The sequence below is a fragment of the Stenella coeruleoalba genome (assembly GCF_951394435.1).
Source record: "Stenella coeruleoalba genome assembly, chromosome: X".
Classification (NCBI taxonomy): Eukaryota; Metazoa; Chordata; class Mammalia; order Artiodactyla; family Delphinidae; genus Stenella; species Stenella coeruleoalba.
The window spans coordinates 90119155-90130622 of record NC_137152.1 but is presented as its reverse complement, the minus strand read 5'-3'; positions in this window follow the sequence as shown (position 1 = coordinate 90130622).

The window sequence follows — 11468 nt, the reverse complement described above, 5'->3', positions numbered from 1 at the left end:
GCAAGTGAGAGCTGAGCATATGCCTGAAAGTTCTCTGAGTCCCTGTTGAGTGGTCTAGCATTCCCTTGCACACAAGGAGCACTCTTCAGCAGCACATACAGGGCACAATCATTGCTCTCGAGGACAGGGTATTCTTGGGGGCAGAATCCATCCCTGACACGGACTATACAGACATATCCTGTCCCACTTTTTTCTCTTCCTTAGAAGTTGTTTTATTCACAAAAGTCATTCATACTCATTTGGAATTCTGGTGACATTATAGAAAAAAATTAAAGGAGAAAAATAATCTGCAACCTCACTACCTACAGATAATTACTATTAACATTTTGATGAATTTCCTTCCAGTCTTTTTTCTATATTTGTTTACTGACACACACACACCCCAAAAGGGCGTCACACTCAATATATTTTGTAGCCTGCGCTTCTCACTTATCATATATTATGAGCATGTTTCCTAGTCGATAAAAATTCTTATAAGACATTTAGATTTGAATGTTACTGTTGGTCCTATATTTTCCTTCTCATTTTTCTAAAGAGGGAGTCTCTCTCTCTCTCCTGTCCCCCTCTCTCCCTCTCCCCTTCCCCCTCTTTCTCTCCCTCCCTTCTCCCTTCCCTTCCCCCTTCCTACTCTCTTTCTCTTTCTTTGACATACTAAATGAATCAAATTTATAGGGATAAAGGTTTGGGGGAGCGGGGGAGCAGTGGGCCTAAGGAAGGTGTAGATTGAAGAGGAGGAGGTTTGGTGGGTAGAGATGAAAAGCTGCTCTGGGCATCAAAACTGGTCTGCTACGCCAAGTGGCAAGATGAATTGTCCCACCCCTCTTTCTGTGTCAGTGAATGGAGCTGGAGCCCTGGGGCCAACAAAGACCACCATTCTTTCTATTATGGAGACTCCAGCCGTGGAAACCCATTTTTCATATTAGAAAAATATATTCCTTTTCTAGGTGATACATATTTGGCCGTTCATTGAAACACTGAGACTACATCAGATGACTGAATTATAAGCACCCTATTTACCGAAGATTTACACGTACCGGGCACCGTGCTCATCACTCTACGTGATTTTGTGCGGTAAAGGAAAGCATAGTGCTTAAGTGGTGGCCTCTGGAGCAGGCTGCCTGAGTTCCATTCTCAGCTCTGCTGCCTACTAGTTGTGTGACCTTGGACAAGTTAAGCTTTTTGATCCTCGGGTTCCACATCTATAAAATGGGGATAATAAGAGTACCTATCTCATAGGGTTATGGTGATGCGTTACTCAGTTACAGCATGAGAAGTGCTCGAAGAGTGCCTGGTCATAGCAGGAGCTTCTCAGTGTTAGCTAACATTGCTATTGGTAATACATCTTCATAGTAGCTCCAGGACAGGGGTACAGTTGTTACCCTTTTATGAGAGGTGATGAAACTTGGGGCTTGGAGAAACCAAATGATTGCCTAAGCTCGTGCAGCTAGTAAGAAGTCAAGGGCCGGGTCCAAGCTGCCTCACTCTGGAACTGGGCTTCTTAACCACAGTGCTATAGGTCTCCTGTCTTTCTGTGAATGGCAGCTGATCTTCTTGTTCCCAAAGCCTGTTGCTGAGGCTGCAGAGGAGGAAGGGGACAATGATAGCCAGCTGGCCTCCCCACGCCCTTGGCCACTTCAGCAGCTCTCAGGCCGGGGGGCTCAAAGCAGCAACCCCCAATCAGAGAAGGGGTGCTTGGGGGTAGCTCAATAGGTTTGGATCTCCTGCTTGGGGACTGTGGGCTTAAACTCCCAGCCCTCTGATTCTCAGACGCTTTGACCCGTCCCAGAAAAAATGCTACCTGGATTTTCTATTTTCCTCTGTCCCGTTTCCACTTCAATCTCACCTCCTGGAGGCCCAGAGGGCCTTCCGGGCAGTCAGCCTCACACTGGCCAGAAGAGACAGCTGTCTCGACGCTGGCCCCTTTGTTCGAGAGAAGCTGGTACATCGGCAGTAATCCCCGATTCACGGCGATAATCAGCTCCCTGTCTGGACGGTCAGGGCTGCACAAAATAACAAGTGGGGCCGCACCTGTTCTGGGGGTCTGGCACTCGGAAAGCAAGCTGCTATGAATGGCCCAAACCCCCAGCCGTGTAGCAGCTGCAGCCTGGAATCAGAGCTTTGTTAGCATAAGAATGGAGCCGGCCACGCCAGCCAGCCTGCTAACCAGCCAGCCAGCCAGCCTGCTAACCAGCCAGCCAGCCTGCTAACCAGCCAGCCAGCCAGCCTGCTAACCAGCCAGCCTTCTAACCAGCAAGCCTGCTAACCAGCCAGCCAGCCTGCTAACCAGCCAGCCAGCCTGCTAACCAGCAAGCCTGCTAACCAGCCAGCCAGCCAGCCTGCTAACCAGCCAGCCTTCTAACCAGTAAGCCTGTTAACCAGCCAGCCAGCCAGCCAGCCAACCTGCTAACCAGCCAGCCAGCCTGCTAACCAGCCAGCCTGCTAACCAGCAAGCCTGCTAACCAGCCAGCCTGCTAACCAGCAAGCCTGCTAACCAGCCAGCCAGCCAGCCTGCTAACCAGCCAGCCTACTAACCAGCAAGCCTGCTAACCAGCCAGCCAGCCAGCCAGCCTGCTAACCAGCCAGCCTGCTAACCAGCAAGCCTGCTAACCAGCCAGCCAGCCAGCTTCCTTTTCTCCCTCCTCCCCAGCTCGCCTCGAACACCAAATGGGTCACCCTCATGGTGAGCAGACCGGCTTTGTGATTCTTTTCTCAAGTGTGCTGATCAAGTTTTCATTTGTGGGAGAAAGAGCACTTTTCCTTGCTTCAGACCTGGCCCAGGTGGATGAAGAGTCTGTTGATCTGCTCACTATTCACTGGGGTCTCGATCCAGGGCAGGGGTTACTTCAGTACACACACCAGGAGGAACGCTGCACAGAGTATAATGCAAATGGTGCCCCCTGGAGTTGTGCAGGGCCCGGCCTGTGTGGCCCTGCTCCAGGGGCAAATGGAGATCACGGGATTCCTCTAGAAAGGCCTCTAGCCCCTCGATACTCAATGTGGTCCATGGACCCGCTACATCAATGGCAGAGGAGCCTGTTGGAAATGCAGAAGCTCAGGCTCTACCCTGAATCAGCAATCTGGTTTTAGTGAGATCTGGTGATTCAGCTGCACGTTAACGTTTGAGAAGTATGGAGCTAGAAAACAAGTTTCCACTTTTCACATACTTGAAAGTGTTTGAGTTTCAAACCAGAAAAATCATGGTTCCAATCTTAGCTCCATCAATTACTAGGTGTGTGACCTCAACCAAGTCACTTAACTTCCCTGAGCCTCAGTTTCCTCATCTGTAAAAGGGCAACAATGATAATAATGATAGGGTCACTGTGAGGATGAATAACAAAAATGTTTATGAAAGTCATTAGCATACTGCTGGTATATGATCAGGTCTCAATAAATAATAGCTCTTATTATTATTTTGCTCCCCAAAAAACAACATTATTCTGCCAACTGCAGATGATTCAGATGCTGACTTGATCGGTTGCCTGTTAATCAGGAAGGCCCCTTTATTTCTTCTGCTGTTAATGGGAACTTAAAGCACTCGGTTTAATTACGAACACCCCACATCTATACAGCACTTTGATCTTTTCAAAGCATCTTTCACACTCATTGTCTCCTAGCATTGAAGACTCAGGGCATCAGAGCTGAACGGGAGCCTAGAGATCATCTCATCCAACATCCTCCTTGTTCAGACGACAACTGTTCAGTAACTTGCCCAAGGTGATACAGCACACTGGGTGGCATAATCAGCATTAAAACCTGATTGCCAGTTCCGTGCTTTCGCTATCAAGCAGTTTTAACAAGAAGGTTGGCTTAGGGAGAAATGACACTAGAGGCTCAGGTCAAGCCAGGGTGTGGCCACAAATGACTCACCCAGGAATGTCCCCTGAACTAGACAAATTAAGACTATTTTACAGCATGGGACTGGGAACCACCAGATTTGTCAATGCCAAGATTCCCTTTTTATAAGTTAGAATGTGCATGTTGCCCTTTCCCAAAGGCAGATGAAAAGCCTCCAGCCTGAACTCAATCCCAGTTTGGAAGAGCGAATCAGGGCCACTGTCCATGACCTGCTCTGAGAACTAAGCTCATGGGGAATCAGTTCCCACTGAGGTCACAGTGTGGGGCTGGACAGGGTGTCTTAAGGTTCTCCCAGTTCTGAGAAAGGGAACAGAATTTTATTTCACAAAGTAAACAGGTAACAATCATTGATTCAGTGGACTCTTCTGCAGCTTTTAAAAAGACTCTTTAAAAGGGACTGAGAAAATATTTGAAGAGATTATAGTTGAAAACTTCCGTAATATGGGAAACGAAATAATCAAGTCCAGGAAGCACAGAGAGTCCTACACAAGATAAATCAAGGAGAAACACGCCAAGACACATATTAATCAAACTATCAAAAATTAAATACAAAGAAAAAATATTAAAAGCATTAAGGGAAAAACAACAAAAAAACATACAAGGGAATCCCCATAAGGTTAACAGCTGATCTTTCAGCAGAAACTCTCCAAGCCAGAAGGGAGTGGCAGGACATATTTAAAGTGATGAAGGGGAAAAACCTAGAACCAAGATTACTCTACCCAGCAAGGATCTCATTCAGTGAGATGACGGAGAAATTAAATTTGAAATTTAATTTCAAAGCTCCGTCAGATTTGACAGAGAAATTAAAACCTTTACAGACAAGCAAAAGCTAAGAGAATTCAGCACGACCAAACCAGCTTTACAACAAATGCTAAAGGAACTGCTCTAGGCAGGAAACACAAGAGAAGGAAAAGACCTACAATAACAAACCCAAAACAATTAAGAAAATGGTAATAGGAACATACATATTGATAATTACCTTAAATGTAAATGGATTAAATGCTCCAACCAAAAGACATAGACTGGCTGAATGGATACAAAAACAAGACCCGTATATATGCTGTCTACAAGAGACACACTTCAGACCTAGGGACACATATAGACTGAAAGTGAGGGGATGGAAAAAGATATTCGATGCAAATGGAAATCAAAAGAAAGCTGGAGTAGCAATTCTCATATCAGACCAAATAGACTTTAAAACAAAGACTATTACAAGAGACAAAGAAGGACACTACATAATGACCAAGGGATCAATCCAAGAAGAAGACATAACAATTGTAAATACATATGCACCCAACATAGGAGCACCTCAATACATAAGGCAAATACTAACAGCCATAAAAGGGGAAAGGGACAGTAACACAATCATAGTAGGGGACTTTAACACCCCACTTCCACCAATGGACAGATCATCCAAAATGAAAATAAATAAGGAAACACAAGCTTTAAATGATACATTAAACAAGATGGACTTAATTGATATTTATAGGACATTCCATCCAAAAACAACAGAATACGCTTTCATCTCAAGTGCGCATGGAACATTCTCCAGGATAGATCATATCTTGGGTCACAAATCAAGCCTTGCTAAATTTAAGAAAATTGAAATCGTATCAAGTATCTTTTCCGACCACAACGCTATGAGACTATATAGCAATTACAGGAAAAAAATCTGTAAAAAGTACAAACACATGGAGGCTAAACAATACACTACTTAATAACCAAGAGATCACTGAAGAAATCAAAGAGCAAATCAAAAAATACCTAGTAACAAATGACAATGAAAACACCATGACACAAAACCTATGGGATGCAGCAAAAGCAGTTCTAAGAGGGAAGTTATAGCAATACAATCCTACCTTAAGAAACAAGAGACATCTCAAATAAACAACCTAACCTTACACCTAAAGCAATTAGAGAAGGAAGAACAAAAAAAACCCAAATTAGCAGAAGGAAAGAAATCATAAAGATGAGATCAGAAATAAATGAAAAAGAAATGAAGGAAACTATAGCAAAGATCAATAAAACTACAAGCTGGTTCTTTGAGAAGATAAACAAAATTGATAAACCATTAGCCAGACTCATCAAGAAAAAAAGGGAGAAGACTCAAATCAATAGAATTAGAAATGAAAAAGGAGAAGTAACCACTGACACTGCAGAAATACAAAGGATCATGAGAGGTTACTACAAGCAACTATATGTCAATAAAATGGACAACCTGGAAGAAATGGACAAATTCTTAGAAATGCACAACCTGCCAAGACTGAACCAGGAAGAAATAGAAAGTATGAACAGATCAATCACAAGCACTGAAATTGAAACTGTGATTAAAAATCTTCCAACAAACAAAAGCCCAGGACCAGATGGCTTCACAGGCGAATTCTATCAAACGTTTTGAGAAGAGCTAACACCTATCCTTGTCAAACTCTTCCAAAATATAGCAGAGGGAAGAACACTCCCAGACTCATTCTACGAGGCCACCATCACCCTAATACCAAAACCAGACAAGGATGTCACAAAGAAAGAAAACTACAGGCCAATATCACTGATGAACATAGATGCAAAAATCCTCAACAAAATACTAGCAAACAGAATCCAACAGCACATTAAAAGGATCACACACCATGATCAAGTGGGGTTTATCCCAAGAATGCAAGGATTCTTCAATATACGCAAATCAATCAATGTGATACACCATATTAACAAATAGAAGGAGAAATACCATATGATCATCTCAATAGATGCAGAGAAAGCTTTTGACAAAATTCAACACATATTTATAATAAAAACCCTCCAGAAAGTAGGCATAGAGGGAACTTACCTCAACATAATAAAGGCCATATATGACAAACCCACAGCCAACATCGCCCTCAATGGTGAAAAACTGAAACCATTTCCACTAAGATCAGGAACAAGACAAGGTTGCTCACTCTCACCACTATTCTTCAATATAGTTTTGGAAGTTTTAGCTACAGCAATCAGAGAATAAAAAGAAATAAAAGGAATCCAAATTGGAAAAGAAGAAGTAAAGCTGTCACTGTTTGCAGATGACATGATACTATACATAGAGAATCCTAAAGATGCTGCCAGAAAAATACTAGAGCTAATCAATGTGTTTCATAAAGTAGCAGGATACAAAATTAATGCATGGAAATCTCTTGCATTCCTATACACTAATGATGAAGAATCTGTAAGAGAAATTCAGGAAACACTCCCATTTACCATTGTAACAAAAAGAATAAAATATCTAGGAATAAACCTACCTAAGAAGACAAAAGACCTGTATGCAGAAAATTATAAGACACTGATTAAAGAAATTAAAGATGACATAAATAGATGGAGAGATATACCATGTTCTTGGATTGGAAGAATCAACATTGTGAAAATGACTATACTACCCAAAGCAATCTACAGATTCAATGCAATCCTTATCAAACTACCACTGGCATTTTTCACAGACCTAGAACAAAAAGTCTCACAATTTGTATGGAAACACAAAAGGCCCCAAATAGCCAAAGCAACCTTGAGAAAGAAAAACGGAGCTGGAGGAGTCAGGCTCCCTGACTTCACACTATACTACAAAGCTACAGTAATCAAGACAGTATGGTACTGGCACAAAAACAGAAATATAGATCAATGGAACAGGATGGAAAGCCCAGAGATAAACCCACACACATATGGTCACCTTATCTTTGATAAAGGAGGCAAGAATATACAGTGGAGAAAAGACAGCCTCTTCAGTAAGTGGCACTGGGAAAACTGGACAGCTACATGTAAAAGAATGAAATTAGAACATTCCCTAACACCATACACAAAAGTAAACTCAAAATGGATTAAAGACCTAAATGTAAGGCCAGACACTACTAAACTCTTAGTGGAAAATATAGGCAGAACACTCCATGACATAAATCACAGCAAGAACCTTTTTGAAGCACCTCCTAGAGAAATGGAAATAAAAACAAAAATAAACAAATGGGACCTAATGAAAACTTAAAAGCTTTTGCACAACAAAGGAAACCATAAACAAGACCAAAAGACAACCCTCAGAATGGGAGAAAATATTTGCAAATGAAACAACTGATAAAGGATTAATCTCCAAAATGTACAAGCAGCTCATGTAGCTCAATATAAGAAAAACAAACAACCCAATCCAAAAATGGGCAGAAGACCTAAATAGACATTTCTCCAAAGAAGATATACAGACTGCCAACAAACACATGAAAGAATGCTCAACATCATTAATCACTAGAGTAATGCAAATCAAAACTACAATGAGATATCATCTCATACCAGTCAGAATGGCCATCATCAAAAAATCTAGAAATAATAAATGCTGGAGAGGGTGTGGAGAAAAGGGAACCCTCTTGCACTGTTGGTGGGAATGTAAATTGATACAGCCACTATGGAGAACAGTATGGAGGTTCCTTAAAAAACTACAAATAGAACTACCATACGACCCAGCAATCCGACTACTGGGCATATACCCTGAGAAAACCATAATTCAAAAAGAGTCATGTACCACAATGTTCATTGCAGCTCTATTTACTATAGCCAGGACATGGAAGCAACCTAAGTGTCCATCAACAGATGAATGGATAAAGAAGATGTGGCACATATATACAATGGAATATTACTCAGCCATAAAAAGAAACGAAACTGAGTTATTTATAGTGAGGTGGATGGACCTAGAGTCTGTCATACAGAGTGAAGTAAGTCAGAAAGAGAAAGACAAATACCATATGCTAACACATATACATGGAATCTAAGAAAAAAAATGGTCAAGAAGAACCTAGGGGCAAGATGGGAATAAAGAAGCAGACCCACTAGAGAATGGACTTGAGGATATGGGGAGGGGGAAGGGTAAGCTGGGACGAAGTGAGAGAGTGGCATGGACTTATATATACTACCAAATATGAAATAGATAGCTAGTGGGAAGCAGCTGCATAGCACAGGGAGCTCAGCTCCGTGCTTTGTGACCACCTAGAGTGGTGGGATAGGGTGGGAGGGAGGGAGATGCAAGAGGGAAGAGATATGGGGATATATGTATATGTATAACTGATTCACTTTGTTAGAAAGCAGAAACTAACACACCATTGTAAAGCAATTATACTCCAATAAAGATGTTAAAAAAAAAGACTCTTTAATCATTTGGAAGGATAGTAGAGATAATGTCAAGTAGAAAAAATGCAAGTTATGGAACAGTGTGTAATATAATATCTCAGGCTGAGCAGGGATGGTACCTGCATCATGGCCATGGGTGTTCTTCAGGCAGAGTTCTTCAATTTTCATGTCTATGTCAGGCACTAGCAAATCCGAAGGGAAGAGGAAGGGCCTTCGAACCCTCACAAAAAGTCACATCAAGCTGTGAGAGCCCTCAGTCTGGGCCTTGGCAACCAAATATACACATCTGGAAGGGTCAGAGTTCCTAGACACAAGCTCTATGAAGCTTGCATACTCTTGATATAAGGATACTCTTCTATTCCTGATAAACAGTGTACTTGGTTAAAGTTTGTTGTGAAGATCAAGGTTAATGGCATTCAAATATTTTCCTCTGGCTACAGAATTTTCACTCTAATGGAAAATGTCTTCAGTTGCCCTAATTAAATTAAAGAGTTTGGCCCTGGTGTGTAGTCCACTTAGCCCACTGCCCCTCACCTTCACTCCAGAAAACGCACAGGCATCCCTGAAGTATTAACTTGAAAACCACTGCTATAAGTCCCTGGGAGTCATTGATGGCATATAAGCAGGGCAGTAACTCGAGAAGTTTTGCATGGTAGAAAGATTATTCAGGTTCGGAAGACAGCTTTAAGGAGGTTGCTATAGAGCCAGGCGCTCCAGTTAGGAAGATATGATGGTCCAGGTGAGAGATGATGGGAATCTAGAGAAGGGGCAGTCAAGATGCAAAGGAGCAAATAGATAAGAGATGTTTGGGAGATAGACTCGGGAGCAACTGGTAATTGTAGAAAGTGAGGAAGATGAAAGAAGACTCTTGGATGACTCAGGTTTCTGATTTAGTGGAGCCAGAGTATATAAAAGGTCACATTCAGTTTGGGACACGTTGAGTGGAATTTCTAGGCAGAGACAGTCCATAGGCAGTTTTATAAGCAGACCTAGGGCTCAAGAGAGAGATCTGTGGTAGAGGTAACCATCTGGGAGTTAGAAACATGTAGGTGATAGCTGAAGTCGCAGGCATGGATAAAACTGCCAAGAAAAAATGTGAAGTAGTAGGAAAAGAAAGAGAAAGAGCTTCCTGGGAACACTTATATTTTGGGTTTGGGAAAAGAAAGCAAAGCTCAAGAAGCAGCCAAAGAAGTAGGAGGTGAATCAAGAAAGAACAGTGTCATGGAATCCACTGGAGAGCAAATTGTCAGGAAGGCAGGCAGTAAACATTAATGACTCAAACACCAAGTCAGTCAAAAGACCGAGACGTGTTCATTAGGTGTGTCAGTTGGGAAATCACTGGTGTCCGTGGCAAAAAATGTTTCAGGAGAGCGATGAGGACAGAAACCAGATTCCAGCGGACTGCAGAAGTAAATGGAAGGAGAGGGAATGGAGACAGGCTAGGGAGACTCCTTGTTCAAGAAGCTTGGCTATGAAGGGAAGAAGAGACATAGGGCAGTAGCTAGAGAGGGAGGGGGGATATGGGGTTGAAAAGAAAGTCTTGAAAGATAAAAAAGACTGTAGAGATTCTGAAGGGAGCCAAAGGTAAGTAACATGTTGAAGGTCCATGAAATAGAGGAAAGTTTTGGTAGAGGTGGAGGAGACAATGGAATAAAAATGGGTACAGATGCATCCACATTTGAGGCAGCAAGACAGGAGTTTGAGGCCGTGGAAGCCTCTTATTTTTTCTATGAAATGTAAAACGAAGCCATCTTCTAAGAGAGACAAGGACAAAAGTGGGGCTAGAGGCTGGGAGACGGTACTTTACACACCAAGAGGAATGTGAGATGTAGCTTACTAGGGTCACTTTGTAAGAGTTCCAAGTAGTTTTAAGGGAACAATTGTGATTGGTTTCCTGCCCAGGTGTGGAAGTATAGGAAGGAAAGAGGCAGTCGCTCGATTAATCCAGTTGTTCATTAGACTCACTGGCTGAGCTTAAAAAGACCAACATATAGGGACTTCCCTGGTGGTCCAGTGGTTACGACTCTGCGCTTCCACTGCAGGGGGCACGGGTTTGATCCCTGGTCGGGGGATTAAGATCCCACATGCCACACGCTGGGGCCAAAAATAAAAAAAAAAAGACCAACATATGGGCCCCAATGTAATCAAGCACCAGCATACTTTAAAGCATCTCGGGTGATTCTCATGTGCAACCAGGACCAAGATCCACTGGAATGATCTATGGTTTGGGCTTTGCTGAACTACTAACCAGGCCAGAAAGTTGACACATGAGAACTGCTAGAAAAGCTGCACTATAGGGTTTAGGAGAGAGAAGAAAGAATAGAACCCAGAAGGACTGATATCCATGAATAACTAAGCAGAGTCAGGAGATGAGAGATTTAGATAAGGTGAAAGAGAAAGCGTAATTAGAATTAAGGGGCTGGATGTATAAGCTTTGCTACCATAATTCTTGAGTTTAAGATTTCAGAGGTGAAGCAGTTTGGGGCAATGAA